The following is a 10,567-nucleotide window of genomic DNA, read 5'->3' as shown; positions in this document are numbered from 1 at the left end:
AGTAGCTTCCCACAGCCTGAGTCTTCGGTGTGTTTTCTGGCTGAGTAACAACAGGGAAAGTGAGGAGAACTCCCAAACCAGTCTTTACCCAAGGAACTGCAATTTACCAAACAAGAAAATCAAGGGGAAATTGCAAAGATGATGAGGGATGGACCTTTTTTAGGAACAACAACCTAATCACAAGTCACTGCTAGGGAAGAGATGTCACAAAAACCTTGATTTGCAGCTTTGGGGAGTGGCATGCCATGGGATATGGGCAATTAACAACGTGAGCTGCTTCTCTGAGGCACAGATGAATCATGGGAGGTGGTGTCAATGGGCTGGAAAGGATGCTGCGCAACACGTGACCAAAATCTTAGTCTGATTCACAGAACCTTGTAGAGCTGCCCCAGAAAGCTGCAGTTCTATGATGGCAGTAATAGATTGTTCCTTGTAGAACAGTGCTCACTCAAGACTTAAAGGAAATGAATGAACGAGTGGACAGACCCCTAGCTCCAGTGCTGCCCCAACAACTCTCCTGGGACTTTCACCCTGGCATTGCCTTCTGGAGAACATTTGATCTCGTGTTCTCAGGAAGGGGACCCCAAAAGCCGACATGGATTTTGGAAGTGCTTGTAGGAACTTGTTCCATTGCAGTGTGGGGCGCTAACATACAGAGAGAAAGCCAATACGCATGTGTTCATGAATACATGCCGACCACCAGAAAATGTAGTTTGGTGCCCCTGGTAACCTTCTGAGAGATGATACAGAACCGTGTTGATCAATTCACAGCCTCAAGTCACATTTGATAGCTAAGGATGTGAAATGCAGATGGTGAGAGAGATTTAGAGGAAATACAATTTAACTCACTGGATTTAAAAGGCGATATAAAAATAAGTATAAAATGTCTCATTAGTGATTTTGTGTATTGAAATGATTTTTACATATATATTCAGTTAAGATAAAATATTAAAATGAATACCACCTGCTTCATTTTACTTTAATTTTAAAAAGTATATTGAGCTGGATGAAGTACTCATATATGTAGAAAACAGCAGCCTTAGGCTCACAAATCTGGATACTTGACCCCCAGTTGGTGGAACTGTTTGGGAAGGATTAAAGGGTGTGTTCTTGTTGAAGGAGGTGTATCCAGCAAGGGTGGTCTTTGAAGTTTCAAAAACCTCCCATCATTCTCAGTGTGCCCTCTCTTTCTGACTGGCAATTGGGGATCAAGCTATAAGATCTGAGCTGTCACTGCGGCCATGTCTTTGCTCCACCCTTGTGGACTCTAACCCTCTGGAACCATAAGTTCCAAATTAAATGCTTTCTTAAAATAAGTTGCCTTGGCCATGGTTTTTTTTTATCACAATAATAGAAAAGCAACTAAGATATCATGTTTGTAATTCTAAGTGCCCATCCTGCCAAAGACTGTGTCTCTCACCTCCCTTGAGGCTGTGGATGCCCCAGGCTCTAGCAATGAGGCATGCAGACATGATATGAGCATCGTTCTCTCAATGTTCAGAGAGAAATTCATAATCTTGTTGATTTTACATTTTTCTTCTTCCACCAATTAGATAACAATGATCAAACAGAAATCAGACAAAGATGAGCCTCAGTGATAGAAGGAAGGCTCAGTCAGTAAAGTTCTTGCCGTGCAAGCATGAGGACCTGAGTTCGATCCCCAGAACCCACATAAAAGACCAGGCATAGCAACATCCACCTGGCACTCCAATGCTGGGAAGAAGAGACAGGGGGTGCACTGGTCAACCTGGTCAAATTGACAAGTTCAGGAAGAGACCCTACCTCAAAAGGTAAAAATGGAGAGTAATTGAAGAAGATACCCAACATCAGCTTCTGAACACACACACACACACACACACACACCTGAACTCTTGAAAAATAATGTTGGACAGAGCTACTTGCTAACTTAAAACATTACTTTAGACTGTAATATGAGAGACAAGGAAGTTGTTTGTTCTATAAACCTTGTTGTATAGTTTATTTTGTAGTAACAGCTACATCTATTATTCTAAATGATACAGATAACTAGTAAACATCAAATTGAATTCCTTAATTATACAGAGGCTCACACTCTCTAAGACTCTCTCTGGCTTATTCATACATTCCTTCTTTTAGAAAGGAAGTCATGACAGTGATCAGAAAGGGATTTCTGTGGGAAATGTCTGTGTCCTTAAGGCTAAGAGAAAAGGATAAGCAAGTTGCTAAGAGGACTCCTAAGGGGTTGGACCCGGTGCCCTGAGTCAAAGGAAGGAGGGAGCAGTACACTCAGAGGTCAGAGCATGAAGCATACACACAAGACCCCCAAGTGGGTCTTCCAACTTGACCAAGCAAGAACTTAATATGAGGAACTCCAAAATGTCAGCTAAATTAGATTGAGAGGTGCAGCTTACTCTCAAGAGAACCTTAGATGTTAGAGTATGGCTGGCGACACCATCTTGCCTCCTGTGCAGTAGATTTATGAAGAAGATTCCCACCTACCCAAGTGTGAAGGAGATGCTCAACCTTAGCAGTTTATGACAAGGACAGCTTGGGTCAGGAAGAGACAGTACACCACACAGGGCCATATGGGCCTTGTACTTAGAAAGAGTAAACACCCAGCCTCAAGAGGGTCAGGTATAAATGGGCTTGTTTGAATGAGTCCATGAGCTGATAGAGGACTGAGCCACTGGGGATAAGCAGGAATTGCCCAGAGTCCCCTGGATAAGGAAGGCTGGCTATTTGGTGAACCCTCTCAGGAGGAGCAGAGTGGAGAGGAAAATTTAGGTAAGGATCTTTGAGGTCCTTGCTATTTCACAAGATGACACAATATTGGGCTTTAATTTGGGGTCTTGCACCAGAGGAGCTCAGAGCTAACATTATTACAGTATTCTCCCCAGTGTTATTCATTAGGACCAACAGCTGACACAGAGGGCTCAGGGGTGCGATTCAGCCAGAGATGGAAAAGCCATGGGAACATGCCTGTGCCTCTCTCCTCCTGTAAATCACCTGCCTCATATAGATCAAGGTTTCACTCTGGCTGTGTGAACCCCTCGCTTCCTGTCATGTCCCCCAAACTTCACAGTGATACACATTAAGGCATCTGTCCTCTGCTCTTATAAGAAAATGTGCCCTGTAGCCACAAGACAACTGATTTGGGCCTCTAGCACTGAGCCGAGAAGGAAGCCAGCTGTCAGTGATAAGGGTCCACCCTGGGACCCTTCCTCTTAGACACTTGCCTCCCTCCCTCCCATCTTCTTTGTTCCCAGTCACCTTGGCCAGCCAATCAGTGGCCGTGTCGGCTTTCTACACTGGCCTTCCCAATGTGTATAATCAATTGCTTTCTGGAAACACCATCTGAGCTAAAACCTTCAGAAAGGAGTGAACTTTGATCTTTGTTCTGCTAAGATTGCTCAGGCATCCAGCTAACATGAACTTCAGCCCCTGAATTTCACAGAAGTGGGCCCCAAAAAGACACATGAGACCCTAAGCCATACCTCAGGAGCAAGAGACTTGAAGCTATCAAAGTCCACCACGGATATCCTTTCCAACTGTATTTTGGGGATCAGGCCCTAACCTGAGTCAGCCAGGAACCAGGGATGCCTCAGAAACCATCACCTTCCACTGGATCCCAGCAGGTAGACATACTCAAGAGCCAAGCCAATTCTAAGTTGTCTACATGTGTCACACACACACACACACACACACACACACACACACACTAGAAGAAGGTTGAAGGGACAGAAACCCCAGAGCTCAGATGGAGTTAAGGGAATCAACCAAAGAGACATGAAAATCAGGACCCAACTTTCCGGAAGAGCAAGGGTGTTGTCAAATGTCTGACATAAGCTGTCCCATGGGCAGCCTGCTGGGAACTTGATTCTAGTTGGTTTTCTGCTTTGTAGGCGCCCCCTGTGTCCATAGTCACTAAATGCAGTAGTCACATAGAATAAGTCCCTCTAGGAAGGAGAGGCCATCACTGAGACAGACCCAGTATTGGGTTATTAGGGCAACCACAGACTCAGTGGTTTCAAAGTTTCTTCTTGTTGTGCTTCTGGGCCTGGAAGAAGAAGGTCCAAGAGTTAGCTGGTGGTTTTCTTATGAGAACTGTCTCCTGGGCTTGTGGATGGTCACCTTCCCACTGCACCCGTACACAGTCTTCCTCCGTGTACATGCACACCTGTGTTCTGAGCTCACTTCTCATAAGGACACCAGTCACACTGCACTAGAACCACTCGTGCGGGCCTTATTTTAGTCGGTTTTTTAAAGTCCCATCTCCATAAGTATAGCTCTCACCTCTCATCTGAGAAGCTTCTTTTTACTGCAAAAGGAAAAACCACAAGTCATAATGCAGATGATAACAAAGATCGCGGGGAGCCCAACTACAATGGATACGTCTATAATACAACTCTCGTGTGGGAACCATCTTGGAAGAAGGAGCAGAAAGATTGCAAGAGCTGGAGGACAAGGAAGTTTGCTGTGAGATATTGTGTTGTCCTACATGTGTCAGTGAAGCTACACCCATGAAGTCTCATCAACATGGCTGCCTAGACAAGGCCTCTACAATGTTAACATCAATAGGCCTCCCAACACGGGAGGTGGAAATCTCATGGGGTCTCACTTTAGACAAAGAATCACAGATATCTAGTAACTGTCGTGGACTATTCCTGTACACTGTGTGAAGATGTGTCACTTTGATTGGTTTAATAAAGAACTGAATGGCCATTAGCCAGGCAGAAGAGGTTAGGTGGGACTTCTGGGGACAGAGAGCTCTGGGAAGAAGAAGGGTGGAGTCCCCAGCCAGATGCAGAGGAAGCAGGATGGGATGTACAGAGTAAAGGTTACCGAGCCCATAAAGAATGTAGATTAATATATATGGGTTATTTTAAATTATAAGAACTAGTTAGGAACAAGTCTAAGCTAAGGCCAAGCATGCATAATTAATAAAATGTCTCCGTGTGGTTATGTGGGAGCTGGCAGGCGGGACAGAGAAAGACTGGTTACAAGTAACTGCTAAGAGAGGGAGAATTAGCCCCTTCCAGGGATGAAGCTCCTGATTGGTTATCCTATACAAAATGGTCAGCCCTAAAATCACATACACACAAGTCACACTAAACATATACAGACTGTATGTATATATTTATGCATATACATGTAGCAATAATAATCAAAAAGAGGATATCAATTTGAGAGGGAGTGGGGGCATGGAAGGAGCTGGAAGGGAGAGACATGAGAGGGGCTAGTGGGAAGATAGGGAAGAGGGAAATGTTGAAATTATATTTTAAGTTTTACTAATTTAATTTTTTAAAATTCCCAAGCTAGCTGAGCAACCGGGACGAAAAGCAGGCCCTCTCTCCTCTTACAGTGAAGCTGAAAGCCAGGCTGGGCTACATAGTAAGTTCCAGGCTAGCTTAGGCTTTGTAGAAGGACCCTGTGTCAAAAACAAAAGCAAATAAAAAATAAATAATAAATAAATCAGAAAAAAAAAAACTTCGTGTGAGATGCCTACAGAAGGAGGGAGGGGCTGTGAGAGATGGCTCAGTGGGCAAAGCGATTGCCACACCCATGTGAGGACCTGACTTCAGCTCTCTGCCACTCACTTAAACACCAGGCAGGAATAGTGGGCCACCTGTAATCCTAGCCCCACTGAAGCAGAGATGGGGGATCCCTGGAGCAAGCCAGCTAGAGAAAGTAGCCAAGTCTGCAAATGTCCTAAGGACTGGAAATCCTTAATGTAAACAGCGGCAATCAGAGACACACACTCTGTCAGGCCAGAAGCCCATTAGGGGGAGACATTTGCATCTACATCTCAAATGCTCTGCTGGACTAATCAGAAGTTTGAACTGGATGATTTAGCTTCAAGCCTGCCCTCTGGTCCCGCAATCCCGTGTTAATGCAACCCAAACTAGATGAAATGTAAGGACGGAGGTTAATGAAGTGTAGTTCTGGAATTTGTTGTACTCATCCAAAACGTCTGACATGTCCGAGTCACTAGTATAAACCAAACAAACACACACACATGTGCACATACACCACCTGAAAACACAGCTCATCTGAGACATGTGAACACTCTTCCAAACCATGTCAAGACACAGGCTTTAGAGGAACGTGACTCTTCTTCACCTTCTGCATCAGAAATGTGTCGTTCTTGAAGGGCCTTACAATAGTTACTTTTCCCACTGGTGTGACAACCTAAGGAGATGGGAAGGTTTATTTTGGCTCACAGAAGGCATAATACATGATGGTGGGGAGGGCATAGTCCATGATGTTAGGGAGGGTATACTCCATGATGGTGGGGAGGTCATCCTGGTGTGTCTGGATGGTCCAGCCTAGTCATGTGAGTTCTCATTAACAGAGATCCTTTCATGGTTGTAGCCAGAGAACCAGAGAGATGAAGGCATAGGGATGTTTTGGCCAAAAGCCAAGGAACGCAGACAGCCCCTACAAGCCACGGAGGCTAGGCAATAGATTCTGCCCTCAAAGCCGTAAGGAGTATGTCTTGCCAGCCCTGGGATCTTAACCACTGAGGCCCTCCTCAGGCTTCTAACTTCTAGAACTGCAGGATAAGTAAGTGTAGGGGTTTAGTTTTCAAGCTATGTAGTTTGTAGGTGCTTGTTATGGCAATGGTCGCAAGCAGAAACAAAAGTCAGAACCAGTCACTTCCCAGTCAGCAGAGTTGGAATTGCAGACTTAGGCCAACGGATGAGCCCCTCGCGTCTCAATCATCCGCAAACAGGAAAGATGACCTTTCTTGTGCAACTAACGTAGAACTAATGGTGACGCGAAAATGGAAGCAAAACTGTCCAGAGGAAGCGAGGGTTAACATGAGGGTGCTAAGAAATGAGCAGGGTGAATGGGTGTCGTGCCCAAAATGTATTACGTACTTGAATGAAAGTGTCCTTGTGCAACCCAACACCAACAATGAATGTGTGTTAGTGAAAACAGGAAGTATGTATCAAAGAATTAATGGTAACAAACTGCTGATGTCTTGTCTGGTACAAAGAATCAGGTATTCGTAGCTGTCCATTTCTGCCTTATTCATTTTCTCCCTCTCCCTCTCCCTATCCCTCTCCCTCTCTCTCTCTCTCTCATCTGTCTCTCTCTCTGTCTGTCTCTGTCTCTGTCTCCCCCCCCCACTCTCTTCTCCTTGAGAAATGAAGACAATTCCAAGGTTATCCCCAGAACACTCCCCAATAACACAGTAGATTGGGGTCAAACGGGAGTTCTGCCATCTGGATCTACAGGGCCCCACTAGGTAGCCTGCTCATGTGGCAAGCACAGTTGGTCCCAGCAGCCCTGAGAAAGGCAGCTCCAAAAGCAACATACCCTGATGAGCCAGGCAGGAGCCTCCAAGGGGACAGTGCCTATTGGTGACCCAGGAGGCAGGCCTTGGGACTTGGGGCTACCTGCTCACAGCTCCCACACTGTGCCCAGGGCACTGGAAAGATTTGACCTGGCATTTGTACAGGGTGTGTCCTGACAGTGGGAACAGCTGAAGCAACCTGGGTAGGGTGACCTTTCTGATACATCTGGCGACAGACTGCATGCTGGAGGCCAAGTGGTCCCTTTCAGGCAAGCCTTTGTGGTGTCACCATTAGCGCTGCTTCAGGCTTGTGCAACCGGAAGACTGCTAGGTGGTCCCGGAGGGCAGAAGCCTTTTGTACTGACTCAAACTTTGGTGGCATCACAGTCTTCTTTGGAGCTTTAAAACAAGAGATAACAAGACCCTCCATGATCCAGCTTGCCTCTGCATCTGTGAACAGGGGCAGATCATTAGCACAGACCAGGGCCGGATAAACATGTTTTTATAAACCGGAGCTATCACTGGAAAGAAGGCTGGAGGCAAAGGCCCAGTCACAAAATGACAGGAAGGTGGCAGGACCTGAAAGAGGGCTGAAGAGGAAGCACAAATGGGGTAGGTGGTCTAGCGAGAGTCCGGAGAATCAAGCTAAGATGCTCATGACCTTGGAAAAGACCCCTCTTCATCTGGTGGCTGATGGGAAGCAGGGCCCTGTCTGCTTGGGATTGAAAGTCTCTGAAGCCTCAGGACTCCTGGGGCTTCAGAAATCAGGGACCAACCCACCAGCATTCACCAGAAATGTGCCGTCAACTTGTAGGGACCTCATCCCTCTGCCTTTCGTTGCTCTAGTCTGAGTTTCTCAAATTCCTGAGTAGCCACATGGGGCTCTACACTGAGAAAAGCCCTACTAGACTTAGCACCCTCTTATGCTGCCATCTTGAAATAATTAACAATATTTAATATATTAAATGTATTTTTTACTAAAACTAAATTTACTAAATAAATCTGACCACTTAAATTTTATATATATATATATTATAAATAAAATAAAACAATATATAAAAGAGATTATCATGAATGTAGTCCCCCCACTACCATAGATAACACAGTCAAGTTTCCAAAATTTGGGGAAATGTCAGGGGTCAGTGCACTCAGAGTACAACAGAGGGTGGAAAAACCACCGTCGTGGTTGCGGTGTCCTCCCTGCCAGGTAAGGCTGAGCATCTTAAAATGAAGAGCTGAATGGCATTTGGTACACGTGTCATCCAGCTCCATTATCCAGCTCTCTCTGGTGTTTTACTTTGCTGTGTTTAAGCTTTTTAATTACAGCACTAGGTCATTGTGGCATTTTCAATCACAATTTGTTTTTCTTGGTCTCTTTTTCCATTTGCCTTAAAAGGTTGTTTATTTTAAATTACGTGTATGTGTGCATGTGTTTGTGTCTGTGTGGAGGTCCCTGCACACAAATGCAGGTGCCCTTAGAGATGGGAAGCATCAGATCCCCCTGGAACTGGAGTTACAGGGGACTGTGAGCCACCCAATATGGGTTCTGGGAATCAAATTCAAGTCTTCTACAAGAGCAATAAATGCTCTTAGTTACTGAGCCATCTCCCTAGCCCTCATTTTTGTTGATTTCTGAAACATTTATCATCCTAAAAGAAAACTTCGTGCCCATCAAACTACCATTCTCCATGTTCCTACCCTGCACTCTGAAATCAATAACCTGCCTCTGTCTCCGTGCATTTCTATATTCTGGAAATTTTAATGAGCGGGTCATAGAATATGTGACCTTCGCAATTGCCTTCCTTCTCTTAGCATAACTGGGGGGAGCGATGCTTTTTACATTTATTTGTTGCTATGTCTGGAGGGAAGGGGATGTTTGTGCCGCCATGGTGCACATGTGGAGGTTAAGTGACAACTTTTTCAGGGATCGGTTCTCTCCTTCAACCGTGGGATTTAAGGTGTGAACTCAGCTTGCCAGGTTAGGAAGCCAGTGCCTTTACCTGCTGAGCCATCTCCATAGCCCGATCTAATGCTTTTGAGGTTTACCCACAATGCAGCATACGTAAGTCCTTTACTATAGTACACAATCAAGTATTATTCCATTCTAGCTAATTTTTTAACTACATGCTCCAACTTTTTAATTTTGCATTGGGCTCTGAAATGATGGCCCTGGTCAGAGGAGATTCATAACTGAGGGTGTGGATGCTTCTTACACTCAGACCTGTTGCCTCCTCGCCTCTCCTCCTGCCACCAACCTCCAACAGTTGCCATAGAATTATTTCACTCAAGTGAGACCCACCTGCACAATCTCCATATTTAGAATCCTTGGTCTGAAAGTAGTCGGCCTCCATCCCATGTTAGCTACAGAGCTGAGTTCCCCCACAGGGATCCGGACATGCCGAACCCCTCAGCCTGGAAGGCCTTTTTCACAACCTTATCTCCTCTCACAGAACAATCCCAACACTTCAACTCTATGGTCCTGATTCTCTAAAATCGAAGTGATAAAAGAATCATGAGCTGGGGGGAGGGGCGGGTAGAGGGATAGTAACAGAGAGGCAGCCTACTTCAGGGTTGACCTTCACGAAGAGAGGCTGAGAAAAGGATGAGTCAATTCAAGTTTCCACACTGATACTTTGGGGGACCATAGGCCTTACTAACAAGAGGATGTATGTGCCCACTGAGATATAAATAAGCATGTTAATGTATTCCTGCCGAGGACCAACTTGATGGCCAAAAAACTAATTATTAGAAAGAACTTGAAAGGGTCTGACATAAATAGAGCCAGTGCAGCACTTGTTATCACAGAAGGAATGGAGCCGTGGAAATAATGCAGACCATTGAGTGGACGCTTCCAGCATGCAGTGGGCAATTGTCCATGTTGGTCAATAAGGTTCTTTTCCTTGTCATGTCGCCCAGCATTTAACTTCTAACTCATCTCTGAGACCGCATGCAATCAGAGCAGAACTGATTACAACCAGTTGGGAGAGTCAGCTGGCTATTTGGGTGGCAAAACCATGACCCTCCCCACCCCTCCTTCTATGAGGGACTATCAATAGCCAACAAGTTGTAATGATCTTTTGCAAACAGTCATGGCTGAATTTATAAAGATGGTGGCACTGTTGTCCAGGAGAGTCCTGTACAATATTCCCAGGTGAGCTTCATTTTCCCCACTCATAAAGTGAAGATTTGAAGCAGCTAATCTCTGAGGCTGAGGCGCCTCCCTTGTGGTGCTAAAAGGAGACTGTGTGTGTGTGTGTGTGTGTGTGTGTGTGTGTGTGTGTGTGTGTG

General features: G+C 45.3%; 1 non-coding gene across 1 annotated transcript; it reads right to left on the bottom strand.

The window, feature by feature from the left end:
- Positions 1 to 8,338: 8,338 nt before the first annotated feature.
- Positions 8,339 to 8,494, bottom strand: LOC113457859. The gene has a single exon (XR_003378347.1). It is a non-coding gene; the product is annotated as a U1 spliceosomal RNA (small nuclear RNA).
- Positions 8,495 to 10,567: the final 2,073 nt, after the last annotated feature.

Source organism: Microtus ochrogaster, linkage group LG8, assembly GCF_000317375.1.
Source record: "Microtus ochrogaster isolate Prairie Vole_2 linkage group LG8, MicOch1.0, whole genome shotgun sequence".
Classification (NCBI taxonomy): domain Eukaryota; kingdom Metazoa; phylum Chordata; class Mammalia; order Rodentia; family Cricetidae; genus Microtus; species Microtus ochrogaster.
This window is presented reverse-complemented; position numbering and strand designations above follow the sequence as displayed.